The sequence below is a fragment of the Salvelinus alpinus genome, chromosome 2 (genome assembly GCF_045679555.1).
Source record: "Salvelinus alpinus chromosome 2, SLU_Salpinus.1, whole genome shotgun sequence".
Taxonomy (NCBI): domain Eukaryota; kingdom Metazoa; phylum Chordata; class Actinopteri; order Salmoniformes; family Salmonidae; genus Salvelinus; species Salvelinus alpinus.
In genome coordinates this window covers 78094897-78107145 of record NC_092087.1, presented here as the reverse complement: position 1 = coordinate 78107145, position 12249 = coordinate 78094897, and the positions used below count along the sequence as shown (strand labels likewise).

The 12249-nt window shown below is 45.9% G+C and overlaps 1 protein-coding gene across 22 annotated transcripts in view; it reads left to right on the top strand.

Annotated features, from left to right (window-relative positions):
- The window catches only part of nfixa (nuclear factor I/Xa), a 163759-nt gene that overhangs the window by 54714 nt on the left and 96796 nt on the right, over window positions 1–12249 (top strand). The window lies entirely within an intron of this gene.

Below are 12249 nucleotides of genomic sequence, written 5' to 3'. Positions count from 1 at the left end.
CCCGTTGGTGTGGGAAGACGTCGACAACAACGTCTTGTGTTTTGTTTACGGCGGAAAGAAAGAAACAAGGGCGGAAAAACGCGACCACGGTGAAACTCTGCTCTGAGCTGCATCGCCATGTTGAGTGTTCTCTCCGCTTTCTCTCAGCACAGCCAGCCAGCTCTTGTGCTGTTCTGTTACGAGCAACACTGACTGTATAGCAAAACAAACCAACGCTCCCTATTCACTAGCATCACAATAAAGCCACCTTCCCTCTGCGTTACAAACTGCTGTGGTAGAACCAACCAGAAATCGGACGGCTAAACAAGCAATGCGATTGACATGGTCGGAGGAGGGAATAGAGGAGAGAAGAGTACTGCAGACAAGGGGCTCTGTCTGTGGTACATTATTTGTAGTATTTTATTAGTGAGCGTATCAGGCGATCGCTTGGCCCGGAAGTGATAAAAGTCTGCCAACACTGCACCCTGTCTGTGACTTAGACATACAGAGACACACACACACACACACACACACACACACACACACACACACACACACACACACACACACACACACACACACACACACACACACACACACACACACACACACACACAATGACTTTCAGATCAATGGATCGTCATCCTATAGCTCCTCCTCATGTAACCTAGATGTTTTTCAAGGTTGATCTGTTTGAATTTAAACGGTCTTTACAAGACTGATTTCTATGCGGTTGGAAAACACCTTTTATTCAAGGAGACCGTGTGTCAGTTCCAGTGTGTGTTCTCGTTAGCGTGCCAGTCATACTTTGGAACCACATCTCAATATCTTTTTCTCCGACTATAAGAGCTGTATGATTATGAGATGTTCCCAATTCAAAGCGCAGCACCACAATACATTTGAAGTCCCTCTGAAGGAGGTGTGAAAAGTGAAAGCGTTGCCATTTTCTTTGTCATGACCTCTCCCTGTGAGTGTGGTTGTGAAGCACATGGTACCAGACAGCACACACTGCTCCGTACGGATAGTAGTAATGCCTTGGACGGGAAGAGTGTGTGTGTGTGTGTGTGTGTGTGTGTGTGTGTGTGTGTGTGTGTGTGTGTGTGTGTGTGTGTGTGTGTGTGTGTGTGTGTGTGTGTGTGTGTGTGTGTGTGTGTGTGTGTGTGTGTGTGTGTGTGTGTGTGTGTGTGTGTGTGTGTGTGTTGTCTGGTGCCAGACCTCAGACATCACTCTGTCCCGTCCAGGATCATAGTAGTAATGGCTTGGACGGGAAGAGTGTGTGTGTGAGTGTGTGTGTGTGTGTGTGTGTGTGTTGTCTGGTGCCAGACATCAGACATCACTCTGTCCCGTCCAGGATCATAGTAATAATGGCTTGGACGGCACTGTGAGAAAACCCCAGAAAATCTGTAACTCTCCCTCCCTACATTGATTCCTCGTTCTCTCCGTCCGTTTCCAAAACTGACCACAGGAACGATTCTCAAATAAAAAGCGGTATTTGGTCTCATCAAAAATGCCCAAACGCTCAAAATGTTTGATTTATGAAGGGAAAAGTTTGTGTTTCTGAGATCGGAAAAGTGTGTTCGTCTTTGTGTGTTAGTGTATGTCTGTGTGTGTTAGTGTGCGTCTCTCCTCTTCCTGACAGCTCAGTTCTGTGGCTAGACTTGATGAACGATCCTGGACGTGTTAAAGTTTTGACGAGGTCCAAAACCCAACCCAGCCAGTTGATTGATTCACCAGGTTCCTGCGGTTCCGTTCGGTTCCCGCCAGTTCTCCGTTCTCCTTGTTATTTTTCCCATGAAGATAATCTGTTGTTAATTACTTCCTGGATCCCTGACCAACCCGTCGCGTCTTGTATGAATGACATCAGGAGGGGCAAGTGTTTAGGTCGGCATTGGTGAAGTATGCTAAGTACCGTCTGGTTTTATTGGTGTTTCATGACATCAAAAATACGAGGCGAGAAGGGACAAAATAAGGGAGATAAGGGAGGACAGAGAAGGGACAAAATAAGGGAGATAAGGGAGGACAGAGAAGGGACAAAATAAGGGAGATAAGGGAGGACAGAGAAGGGACAAAATAAGGGAGATAAGGGAGGACAGAGAAGGGACAAAATAAGGGAGATAAGGGAGGACAGAGAAGGGGGAGTGAGACGGCCTCATTGCCGTTGAGGAGACCTATTGTGTTCAGTGGCAATAGAAGTAGAAGTAGAAGCAGTCTTCCAATGCAGAGCTGGTTGGCCAATGAGCGCCCTCAATCCACCGCTGACTGACTGAGGCCCTGTGTTGTCTTCAGCTGGTCATGCCGGATGAATAGAGAGCCATGTCTGCAGGACAGCAGGGACATGCTGTCACACCAACACCAATACGAAAGTAGAGTCTGAGCAGAGGACGGTGAAGAGAGGAAGACACCTCGCTGTTTAACAGAGCGTGTTCTCCTCTTTGGAATAAAGTGTGTGTTTCTGGAGGTCCACTAACAGAACCGGGCCAGCCAAAAGCCGCCGTCGCTAAGACACACAACTCCTTGCTGGCTGAGTGTGACAGACATAAACCAGGCCAACACGGTCGGCAGGAACCCGGACTCCATTAACCCAACAGGACATAATTACAGAGACTCCAGACAGAGTTTTGGAATGACTGTGTTGAGTCAACATTTGCTTTTCACTCAAAGTCAAAGTTGTGTTTTGGTGTCCCGATAACGTTGGCTTTTGTTCTTCTGTTAATGTTGGGTTTTGGTGTTCCTTTGATTTGTATTTTAGGTGTCCCATTAACATTGGATTTTGGTTGGTCTCCCCTGTTAAATGACTGACCAGTATAATATTTTGTTTGCTATTGCTCTGTTGGCATGCGGTTCCCTTCACGGCTTCTCTTTGTTCTAGAAACAGAATTTGGGCTCTTTGGGTTTTACATAACGATCATAAGCCTCCTTCTCTTTGTCCGGATCGGAGGAAAAAAACATCTCTGTCTATCTAGATACCCGCTTCCCCGTCGTTGTGTGATGGAGTGTGTGTGTGTGAGTGAGTGAGGAGTTAGAGTGTTGGAGATGTCTGGCTGGTAAACACATTATTCCAGTGAAATCGGGGGCTCCGGAATCATGACGGAACTGAGAGACAAACGAAGCCGTTTTTTTAACCAGTTTGGCCATTCCTCTGTTCTTATCTCCTTTCTTTATAATTACTCTCCCTTTCTTTCTCTCTCTCGCTCTCTCTCACAAGTCCAAAGAAATTTAGAGTGTTTAGAGAAATTGAGAAGGGCATTTGTTTTGAAAAAAGAACTCAAAACAGCCTTCTTTATTCCTTGGATACAGTTTGTTTTGAAACCCACTTTCCTGTTAATCCGTTCAGAATCAACGGAGGACCGACAGCTTTTTTGGCCCCAAAATGTTCTACAAATTCACAAAAGGAAAAGACGGATCTTATTTCAGTCCGTGTCTGAGAATAAATGGCTGCACATGTTTTCTACATTACTAAATACCCACTTACCTTTTCATTGGTGTGCTATTCACAGTCTAATAAAACATGTATCATTGTGAGTTATGGATACAGTTGGTTACCTTGTTAGTATTGTAATTTATATTTCCTCAACGTTGAGGTTACATAAATCGGCTTTCTCTGGGAACGGGAGCTGGATAATAGATTTCCCACATTTTAAAACTATAAATAGACTTACATTCACTTTAAATTCATAGATATTTTCACTTTATGAATATATACATTTTTCGGGTTATGTACTATAGAAATAATGAGAGTTAGTCAATTTGCAATAGAATTACTATGAATGTGGTTCTATCATTCACAGAAACAGAAAGTGTGTTTGTACAGTATTGTAGTTACTGGCTGATTGGTCAGGCATTTTTAGGTGAACACATTATTAGGTTTGAACAAATTAACGATTGTTAAATTCAAATGGGTGTAGTAGGCTTGCTACTTACCTAAGCATTATTTTCTTCCGCTGACTAGGCCCTTTTGGGTTTTATTTGGAAAAATACTGAGTGAGAGAGAGAGAGAGAGAACAAGAGAAAGAGGGAGAGAACGAGAGAAAATGATAAAGAGAAAAAGAGGTAGTCCTAATTGAGAGAATGAAATAGTGAGAAACAATGAGAAAGAGAGAAGTAAAAGAATGAGAAAGAGAAAATGGAGAGCTAATCGAAAGAAAGAGAGTAAACAAACAGAGTGAGAGGGTGGTATCGTTATGGTCTGTATTAATAATGCGTCTTCTCAGTGCCTGGTCTCTTTTCAGGCTTTTGTACCAGAGTCAAGCATGAAATGTGTTCAGTCCCCAAAACCATATACCCGCACAGAAGGGTTCCCTCGACCTCTGAGACAGAAGGAGGGAATGGAGGGATACTAACTGAGTGGAGAGTGGAGAGCAGAGCTCCAGGCCAGGCTCAGTCCCAGCCATAGAGCATGTTGAGGGTGTTAAGCCAGGGAACATGGCCTATTCAGCGGGTTCATCTTTGGCAGTCCCCCTGTTCCCCAATACTGCCGCTTAGCTAGCTACTCACACAGCTTGGCTAAGGCTAACACTGCTAGCTACTATAACATTAGGTTTTCTATGGTGATGCTACACAATACAGAATCAGATCCACAGTGGATATTATCACACATTTCTTTTGTTGCAAATCAGAAAAACAATAGAACATATTCTGGTTTTAGAGCCCGACCGATATATATATTGTTTCACCAGTATTATCAGCTGATAAGGGCCTTTTGACGCTATATATCGATCGGCCAATAATTCCACAATAACTGATATTCAATAAGTAGGATTAAGAAAAGGGAATCTAAGGCTCATCTGAAGACTCGCCGGCATTCTCATGATGTGTCATTATTGTCACAATGTTACAAATCAACATTTGAAGCATATTTCTTTGATAATTGCTGTTTTGGATGGCAATTAATGAGAACTTTTACATTTCCTTTCAATAAAACAGTATATTGACAGATATATCAGTATTGGTAAGTATTGTCCACCAAAAAATCTGAATCGGTGTCGGACCCGGAAAAAAACAATAACGGTCGGCTTCCAGTTTTTACTGAACGAAAAGAGAGAAAACGAAAGAAAAAAATCATCTTTTTATTTGTGGATGAAAGAATGAAGACTCGTGATGAGTGTTGTCTTAATTCAGGGAGGGAGGATTGGGGGGATGTCTAGTGGTGAGAAGTGAGAGGAATACTAGTGGTGTCGTCTTAATTCAGGGAGGGAGGATTGGGGGGATGTCTAGTGGTGAGAAGTGAGAGGAATACTAGTGGTGTCGTCTTAATTCAGGGAGGGAGGATTGGGGGGATGTCTAGTGGTGAGAAGTGAGAGGAATACTAGTGGTGTCGTCTTAATTCAGGGAGGGAGGATTGGGGGGATGTCTAGTGGTGAGAAGTGAGAGGAATACTAGTGGTGTCGTCTTAATTCAGGGAGGGAGGATTGGGGGGATGTCTAGTGGTGAGAAGTGAGAGGAATACTAGTGGTGTCGTCTTAATTCAGGGAGGGAGGATTGGGGGGATGTCTAGTGGTGAGAAGTGAGAGGAATACTAGTGGTGTCGTCTTAATTCAGGGAGGGAGGATTGGGGGGATGTCTAGTGGTGAGAAGTGAGAGGAATACTAGTGGTGTCGTCTTAATTCGGGGAGGGAGGATTGGGGGGATGTCTAGTGGTGAGAAGTGAGAGGAATACTAGTGGTGTCGTCTTAATTCGGGGAGGGAGGATTGGGGGGATGTCTAGTGGTGAGAAGTGAGAGGAATACTAGTGGTGTCGTCTTAATTCGGGGAGGGAGGATTGGGGGGATGTCTAGTGGTGAGAAGTGAGAGGAATACTAGTGGTGTCGTCGGTGGCGGTTGGTTTCTGGCACCATGTAGCTTAGCTGCTCTCTGTGGAAGATGCCAAATGTTCACACACTATCCTTGCCAACCTCCGTCCTTCTGATCCTCTCTTTCTTTTCTTTCTTTCTTTTCTTTATGTTGTCCCCCTTTTGTTTATATTCTTCTTGGCGGTTCAGATGAATGCCCTCTCAAAGGCCTCATTAGCACCATGGACCGACTGAACTGTTTGTCAGTGGCAAAAAAAGGTTTCTGAACAACAATTTCGGGAATGAAAAATGTAGGTGAAAAAAAATCCTGAAAGAAAAGGTTTTATTTTCCCTCTTTATTTTGGTGTTGTTAATCGGGAGATTTTACTGTCGTTAGTTTTCCTTTGTTTTGATAAATTCTCTGACCTTCATATATCCTGTGGAAGCTGTTCATTCAATCAAGGTGTGTTATTATAGACACAGGGCGATAATTAGTGAAAATATTAGCAAATACTGTTTTAACCTTTCATATTGATTAGAATTTTAACAAAGGCCTAATTATTATATTACATTTAAGTACACTAAATTATGTATCATAGGGATTTGGCTGATATTCAGGTATCTTTACCGCCGTAATTGTATATTTTCTCTCTCAATCTCTCTCTCTTTCTCCAAGGAGCTGTTTTCTCTCCTTGTTCCTTTTGCTTCCTTCTCAGAATCCACTTTAGAAGACAACCTTGGTAAGGGCATCGTTTGGTGTTGGTTACGCCGTGAGAAGGAGAGAGGTTTAAAGCCTAGCCGTGCGAGAGGGTGGTAGCTAGCTAGGGCTAAAGAGCAAAGCAGCACAACAGAGCAAACGGCAGAGAATCATCATTTGGCAGAGAGTAAGTCTGTGGAAGAGAGTACGCCTCAAATCAGTTTGGACACAGATCTAGGACACTAGACGGAGGAGAAGAAAGAGGGATGAAACGGGATAGAAAGAGGGATGAAACGGGATAGAAAGAGGGATGAAACGGGATAGAAAGAGGGATGAAACGGGATAGAAAGAGGGATGAAACGGGATAGGGAACAACAGGATGGGGGGGGCACACATGAACGTCTGTGTTTGAGTGTGTGTGCTGTACGTGGTGGTGCGTGTGCGTTCCCTCTGTGTGTCTTCTACTGTCCCTCAACCTCAATGAGGATTAGACAAACCCCGACCGGGCCAGTGGACGGTGGTAGATACATGGTTATGAAGGAAACAAGGCTCTCTCCTCCTCAAAAGGCTCCATTCATGATGAACTGGAGAGATTTCTCTGAGGGGAGAGAAAGGAGGGTTCAGGGGACACCATGGAGGGTTCAGGACCAACACTTGTTTTAGATAACAGGGTGAGTTTTATACTGTGGCAGGAGGGGTGTGTGTGTGTGTGGGGGTGGTGTGTGTGGTGGGTAGGGAGTCAGGTTGTGTGTGTATAGGGGGTGGGTAGGAGTGTGTGTGTGGGTGGTGTATGTTTTTTGGTTGGTGGTGTGTATGACAGTGATAGTGGCAGAGGGTAGAGCCGGTGGGAGTCTTCATCAATAGGATGGTTTTAAAGAGGGATTGTTTGTTAGATATGGTACAGTGACGATTTTGCAGGTTTTCCTACTTACAAAGCATGTAGAGGTCTGTAATTTTTATCATAGGTACACTTCAACTGTGAGAGAAGGAATCTAAAACAAAAATCCAGAAAATCACATTGTATGATTTTTAAGTAATTAATTGGCATTTTATTGCATGACATAAGTATTTGATACATCAGAAAAGCAGAACTTAATATTTGGTACAGAAACCTTAGTTTGCAATTACAGAGATCATACGTTTCCTGTAGTTCTTGACCAGGTTTGCACACACTGCAGCAGGGATTTTGGCCCACTCCTCCATACAGACCTTCTCCAGATCCTTCAGGTTTCGGGGCTGTCGCTGGGCAATACGGACTTTCGGCTCCCTCCAAAGATTTTCTATTGGGTTCAGGTCTGGAGACTGGCTAGGCCACTCCAGGACCTTGAGATGCTTCTTACGGAGCCACTCCTTAGTTGCCCTGGCTGTGTGTTTCGGGTCGTTGTCATGCTGGAAGACCCAGCCACGACCCATCTTCAATGCTCTTACTGAGGGAAGGAGGTTGTTGGTCAAGATCTCGCGATACATGGCCCCATCCATCCTCTCCTCAATACGGTGCAGTTGTCCTGTCCCCTTTGCAGAAAAGCATCCCCAAAGAATGATGTTTCCACCTCCATGCTTCACGGTTGGGATGGTGTTCTTGGGGTTGTACTCATCCTTCTTCTTCCTCCAAACACGGCGAGTGAAGTTTAGACCAAAAAGCTCTATTTTTGTCTCATCAGACCACATGACCTTCTCCCATTCCTCCTCTGGATCATCCAGATGGTCATTGGCAAACTTCAGACGGGCCTGGACATGCGCTGGCTTGAGCAGGGGGACCTTGCGTGCGCTGCAGGATTTTAATCCATGACGGCGTAGTGTGTTACTAATGGTTTTCTTTGAGACTGTGGTCCCAGCTCTCTTCAGGTCATTGACCAGGTCCTGCCGTGTAGTTCTGGGCTGATCCCTCACATTCCTCATGATCATTGATGCCCCACGAGGTGAGATCTTGCATGGAGCCCCAGACCGAGGGTGATTGACCGTCATCTTGAACTTCTTCCATTTTCTAATAATTGTGCCAACAGTTGTTGCCTTCTCACCAAGCTGCTTGCCTATTGTCCTGTAGCCCATCCCAGCCTTGTACAGGTCTACAATTTATCCCTGATGTCCTTACACAGCTCTCTGGTCTTGGCCATTGTGGAGAGGTTGGAGTCTGTTTGATTGAGTGTGTGGACAGGTGTCTTTTATACAGGTAACGAGTTCAAACAGGTGCAGTTAATACAGGTAATGAGTGGAGAACAGGAGGGCTTCTTAAAGAAAAACTAACAGGTCTGTGAGAGCCGGAATTCTTACTGGTTGGTAGGTGATCAAATACTTATGTCATGCAATAAAATGCCAATTAATTACTTAAAAATCATACAATGTGATTTTCTGGATTTTTGTTTTAGATTCTGTCTCTCACAGTTGAAGTGTACCTATGATAAAAATGACAGACCTCTACATGCTTTGTAAGTAGGAAAACCTGCAAAATCGGCAGTGTATCAAATACTTGTTCTCCCCACTGTATATGTTGTATCTGGTAGGGGGTGGTGTGTGTGTATGGGGGGGGGGGGGGGGGGTATTTTTGGCAAGGTTGTAGACCTAGTTTTTAGGCAGACTGGATTGGGAAGGGGGGGGGGGTGCTGGGGAGAAGCTGATGCAACTGTTTAAGTGTGTATTATTTTCGGGTAGGTTTTTGCCAAGGAAGGTGTTGGTGTTACTCTTTTTTCTATATGATAGTCCTTTCAATAGTTTGATAGTGAGACAGGGTTACTGCCACTGGAACTCTGGGGCCTCAGGGACAACACGCTGAAGCGGTGTGACACTGAAGTCTGAGTGTGTGTTGTGTGTGTGTCGCGGCATGCCGGGAACTGTGAGCCAAGGGACCGGGGTGTAAACTAGGTGCTAATGCGTCCTTTTGCATGTTTCCACAGTGTCAAGTTTTAATTAGGAAGGAGACATAGATGACAGATGATAGATGGGATAAATAGACCAGACAATGGTGTTCCAGAGAGACAGAAACACCCAGGTAGACAGCACAGCACAGAGAGACAGAAACACCCAGGTAGACAGCACAGAGAGACAGAAACACCCAGGTAGACAGTACAGATAGACAGAAACACCCAGGTAGACAGCACAGAGAGACAGAAACACCCAGGTAGACAGTACAGATAGACAGAAACACCCAGGTAGACAGCACAGAGAGACAGAAACACCCAGGTAGACAGCACAGCACAGAGAGACAGAAACACCCAGGTAGACAGCACAGAGAGACAGAAACACCCAGGTAGACAGTACAGAGAGACAGAAACACCCAGGTAGACAGTACAGATAGACAGAAACACCCAGATAGACAGCACAGAGAGACAGAAACACCCAGGTAGACAGCACTGAGAGACAGAAACACCCAGGTAGACAGCACAGAGAGACAGAAACACCCAGGTAGACAGCACTGAGAGACAGAAACACCCAGGTAGACAGCACAGCACTGAGAGACAGAAACACCCAGGTAGACAGCACTGAGAGACAGAAACTCCCAGGTAGACAGTACAGAGAGACAGAAACACCCAGGTAGACAGCACAGAAAGACAGAAACACCCAGGTAGACAGCACAGAGAGACAGAAACACCCAGGTAGACAGCACAGAGACAGAAACACCCAGGTAGACAGCACAGAGAGACAGAAACACCCAGGTAGACAGTACAGAGAGACAGAAACACCCAGGTAGACAGCACAGCACTGAGAGACAGAAACACCCAGGTAGACAGTACAGAGAGACAGAAACACCCAGGTAGACAGCACAGAGAGACAGAAACACCCAGGTAGACAGTACAGAGAGACAGAAACACCCAGGTAGACAGCACAGCACTGAGAGACAGAAACACCCAGGTAGACAGCACAGAGAGACAGAAACACCCAGGTAGACAGTACTGAGAGACAGAAACACCCAGGTAGACAGCACAGCACTGAGAGACAGAAACACCCAGGTAGACAGCACAGAGAGACAGAAACACCCAGGTAGACAGCACAGAGACAGAAACACCCAGGTAGACAGCACAGAGACAGAAACACCCAGGTAGACAGCACAGAGAGACAGAAACACCCAGGTAGACAGCACAGCACAGAGAGACAGAAACACCCAGGTAGACAGTACAGAGAGACAGAAACACCCAGGTAGACAGTACAGCACAGAGAGACAGAAACACCCAGGTAGACAGCACAGAGAGACAGAAACACCCAGGTAGACAGCACAGAGAGACAGAAACACCCAGGTAGACAGTACAGAGAGACAGAAACACCCAGGTAGACAGCACAGCACTGAGAGACAGAAACACCCAGGTAGACAGTACAGAGAGACAGAAACACCCAGGTAGACAGCACAGAGAGACAGAAACACCCAGGTAGACAGTACAGAGAGACAGAAACACCCAGGTAGATAGCACAGCACTGAGAGACAGAAACACCCAGGTAGACAGCACAGAGAGACAGAAACACCCAGGTAGACAGTACTGAGAGACAGAAACACCCAGGTAGACAGCACAGCACTGAGAGACAGAAACACCCAGGTAGACAGCACAGAGAGACAGAAACACCCAGGTAGACAGCACAGAGACAGAAACACCCAGGTAGACAGCACAGAGACAGAAACACCCAGGTAGACAGCACAGAGAGACAGAAACACCCAGGTAGACAGCACAGCACAGAGAGACAGAAACACCCAGGTAGACAGTACAGAGAGACAGAAACACCCAGGTAGACAGTACAGCACAGAGAGACAGAAACACCCAGGTAGACAGCACAGTACAGAGAGACAGAAACACCCAGGTAGACAGCACAGCACAGAGAGACAGAAACATCCAGGTAGACAGCACAGAGAGACAGAAACACCCAGGTAGACAGTACAGAGAGACAGAAACACCCAGGTAGACAGCACAGTACAGAGAGACAGAAACACCCAGCTAGACAGCACAGGGAGACAGAAACACCTAGGTAGACAGCACAGAGACACAGAAACACCCAGGTAGACAGCACAGAGAGACAGAGACACCCAGGTAGACAGCACAGAGAGACAGAGACACCCAGGTAGACAGCACAGAGAGACAGAGACACCCAGGTAGACAGCACAGAGAGACAGAAACACCCAGGTAGACAGCACAGAGAGACAGAAACACCCAGGTAGACAGCACAGAGAGACAGAAACACCCAGGTAGACAGTACAGAGAGACAGAAACACCCAGGTAGACAGCACAGAGAGACAGAAACACCCAGGTAGACAGTACAGAGAGACAGAAACACCCAGGTAGACAGTACAGAGAGACAGAAACACCCAGGTAGACAGCACAGCACAGAGAGACAGAAACACCCAGGTAGACAACACAGAGAGACAGAAACACCCAGATAGACAACACAGCACAGGGAGACAGAAACACCCAGGTAGACAGCACAGAGAGACAGAAACACCCAGGTAGACAGCACAGAGAGACAGAAACACCCAGGTAGACAACACAGCACAGGGAGACAGAAACACCCAGGTAGACAGCACAGCACAGAGAGACAGAAACACCCAGGTAGACAACACAGCACAGAGAGACAGAAACACCCAGGTAGACAGCACAGAGAGACATAAACACCCAGGTAGACAGTACAGAGAGACATAAACACCCAGGTAGACAACACAGCACAGAGACAGAAACACCCAGGTAGACAACACAGCACAGAGACAGAAACACCCAGGTAGACAGCACAGAGAGACAGAAACACCCAGGTAGACAGTACAGATAGACAGAAACACCCAGGTAGACAGCACAGTACAGAGAGACAGAAACACCCAGGTAGACAGTACAGAGA